A 4,171-nucleotide genomic window follows, 5' to 3' on the forward strand; every position below is an offset into this window, starting at 1 on the left:
GGCCCACATAGAGCCCAACACTTAAATATGATTATGTCCATTATTGCAATATAATAAGCCTAAATAAAAAGAAAAAAATTGCGTGGCCTGTTGGTTTGGCACTTCAAAATTTCGAATGATAGACACAAAAGAACAAGTTACGCCAGAATCCATCATCTCATCAACATGCTATACCTTAATTAATTCAAGTGGGGTTTTAAAACAAATAGATTTATAACTTTATATTTGTGGTGGGTTCCTCTTAGGAAAAACAAACACAACGACAATTATTGTATCACCCTCATGATCACATCATAATCTTACCTCTTTCCCTCACCTTTATCGTACTCTTTCATCGACCTTTCATATCGTAAATAGTAATAGCGAGCAAAGCAGCAAAGTTCGAGTAAAAAAAAATGAGTAGCAGGCTGTACTGTTGTGGGGTTATATATGTTGCGTTTTTGGGTGAGGTTTCCAGATGTATTGCAGCAGAAAAATAATAGAAACAGGAATTGAAAACGAAATAAAAATAAGAATAGTGATTGTAGGCTGAATAGATACAGAAAAGAAAGCATACGGTAACAGTAGGAAAGGAGTGTTCGTTTATGGTTTTGGAATGGTTTTAAACAGAAACAAGACTATATGCAGCAACAGAAGGTATAGTTGTAGGTCTAATGATGGTTGTTCGTGTTGGTGTTGGGTTTCTAAACAGGAAGACGGAAGGAGAAAGTGGTTGTACATGGTTTTTGTTTGGATAGAAGAACAAAAGAAACATTGTTCAACAGAAGTAGAACAATATAGTGGTGGTGGTTTTCCGGTTCAAAACAAGTAACAAAACAGAAATAATTAGTGAGAGGAGAGGGAGAGAGAGAGAGAGATTGTGAGAGAGAAGGAGGTGGTTGCGGTTCAAGATGGGGTATAATCATAGCGGATTTGTTCCTTGGCTTGAAGCTGTTCGAAACATAAATAACAACAGTAGAACTGAATTGTAACAGTGAATGATGGTGATGATTGTTGAGTGTTGGTGGATGAAGGTGATCGAAAGGTGGTTGTGGTTTCCCTAAAACGTTTATCATGAAAGTTGATGGTAGTTATCAAGGTGTCAGTTATGGTTGCTCGTTGGTGGTGACCGGTGATGTGTATGGTGTAGGGTGTCGAAGAAGAAGAAGGATGGTGATTAAATGGAGGATGAAGTGCATGTATATATAATATATAAAACACAGTTCAATAGATAGATAGATTCTTAAACATATATAATCTTACAAATACAGTAAATAATAATAATATAATAATAATTATATTATAATATAATTAAAAATGTGTGAACATATAATTAAGATTTTGAATTTATGTGCCGACGGTTAGATATTTTCAATTCGCGGAGTGCTATATTGTGTTCATTGCTAAACAGTTGTCGTATAAAAGTGTTCCTAAAAATCCCAAACTTTTAGATTAAATATAATTAATTATTTCACTCATTAACTGTTTGAAACCTGATCAAAAAGGTTTGATAAATATTAATTTTCTGTTCCAATTTATATGTACGGAGTACTAATATTTAATTTTAAAAATGTAAAAATATTTTTAACAAATCTAAAATCTTTGTAATCAAATTACAGTTCAACTTTTATCTTAATCATTCATGAACGTGTATTATATCTATATTAAAACTAACGAAACGTCAACCGAGTGTCACTGACGTTTACTAATTAGACTCGAAATTAGTTATTTTTAATATATACTCTTTCTATATGCAAACAGTTTTAAATAGCAAGTTTTACTACTTAAATATATTATATATTTTTAAACATATAGATTTAATATAATTTTATATATTTACAAGTAATATTTATATACATATTTTATATATATGTAACTATATATCTATAATAATAATTTTTGTTACATCGCATATTATTTTAAATATTTAATTTCCAAGAATTAAATTATATATTATTTCAAATAATATTTCAAATTATTATATATATGTATATTTAAATATACATTTATCTAATTACAATTAGTTGTTCGTGAATCGTCGGGAATGGTCAAAGGTCAAATGAATATATGAAACACTTCAAAATTGTTGAGACTCAACCTAACAGATTTCTCTTATCGTGTCAAGAATATTAAATCGTATCGAGAGTTTGGTTTAAAATTAGTTGAAATTTTTCGGGTCGTGACAGTACCTACCCGTTAAAGAAATTTCGTCCCGAAATTTGAGTGAGGTCGTCATGGCTAACAATAAAATTGTCTTTATGACGAATATGAGTTGATAAATAGAGTTTTATCATTATTAAATAATATAGATAAAACGATTCGATTACTCGAAGAGTACGAGTGAAGCTATCACAAAAGAGTGAAAAGTTTTGTCTTAACTTCTGACGTAGTCATGGTGGATTTTCGGAATTCAAGGAATTTAAGAAAATCTTCTAATCAGAAAGAAAATGTAATATCATGATTAATTAGCAAACTGTTGGAATTACGGTAAGGATAGAACTATCAAGAAAATAATCTCTTGATATGTTTAGAGGTTAAGTGGAATGAAAGAGTTATGTAACATGGCACATGATGAGGGTAAGATCTGTGAACCATCATCACGTTCCATTAGAAATTCAGCATGACTTACTGTAATATAATGACGTTGGCCAAGCACATTATATTATACTAACTCATGCTTCAATTCCCAACACTACTCCAGAAACATTCATAATTTATACTTAGGTTTTACAAAAATTTCAGATATAATGTAATACAGATAGCACGAAGAGGTATATAATTTCGGACGAAAGGTCGAAGTTGACTTGTTGGAGCTGTGACAAAATTTGCTACCTTGAAAAGGGATTGTAAAGTTATTTTGGGTAATAATAATAATGCTAAAGAATCTAACACAGATACGTGTTAAACGTTTACTCAAGTTCCGAGTGTTTTCAGGTGCATAACTATATGCATCAATCTTTTCTTCCGTAGATGAAGTACGGTTGATTCATCCTCTCGATTGAGGTGTTTTCAAGAATTATGAAAGGTTTGAACGCAGATTGTAATTGTCACGATACGAATGAGGTTTAAGATGAAATCAAGTGGCAAACTTGAAGAATTATTTAGTTTCATATGTTATAATCAATATTTTAATTCATTTTTAATTGTCCAATCTTGATAGTCCACATTCGATAGTCCACAGTTAACAGTCCAATAATTCATATATAGTTTAATATTTAATATATATAATATTTGAATTAATTAATATGCATCGTGACCCGTGTACATGTCTCAGACTCGATCACAACTCAAACTATATATATTATTATAGAATCAACCTCAACCCTGTATAGCTAACTCCCCCATTACTGCATATAGAGTGTCTATGGTTATTCCAAATAATATATATAGATGGGTCGATATGATATGTCAAAACCTTGTATACGTGTCCCGATATTTAAAGTGCGTAAAATAAATAACAGAAATTAAATGACGATAAATGAAGTGCGATAATTAAATTGCGATAAATAAACTGCGATAAATAAATGTAATACGGAATTAACAGTTAGCTAGGAACAGTTAGCTAGGATTTTGTTAGCGTGAATTCTTAACAAAATTTCTCATAATTAATTTGTTTGTTTCTAACAAATTTTATTTTGTCCAATGTTTTCTTCATTATGCCACTTGTTGGATCCTGATAATCAAAATCCAATTATGAAATTTGAATTTGAATGAGAATAGTTGTTCTTTGGTGAACGGATACGTATATGTGTGGATTTGAGCAGTATTGTTAATGACTGCTGAATCTGAATTGAAGAATGTACAGTGTAACTTATTAATGTGAAATCTGAATATTCCTCGGGTATTACCTACCCGTTAAAATATTTTCACCATTAACAGTTTGTACGAAAGGATTTTTAATTACAAATTTTATGAAAACATATATACATATATATTTTCTTCAGATGTAGTCATGGTTTTAATGAGTTAATATGATATTAAACTCATTTGGTTTATCGTTAGAACTAGATTACATAATCTCTAAAACATTAGAGATTACTTAATCGGCATGAAGAATGAAAATAATTGATGTAGAACGATACGTAGAACAATGATTATACTCGAGGTACAGAATAAGATGTTGAGGCATGGATTGTTCATGGTACTGGTGCTGTTACTGTTACTGATGGTACTGTTGGTGCCGATGATGTTG

This window comes from Rutidosis leptorrhynchoides, chromosome 11 (assembly GCF_046630445.1).
Source record: "Rutidosis leptorrhynchoides isolate AG116_Rl617_1_P2 chromosome 11, CSIRO_AGI_Rlap_v1, whole genome shotgun sequence".
NCBI lineage: Eukaryota > Viridiplantae > Streptophyta > Magnoliopsida > Asterales > Asteraceae > Rutidosis > Rutidosis leptorrhynchoides.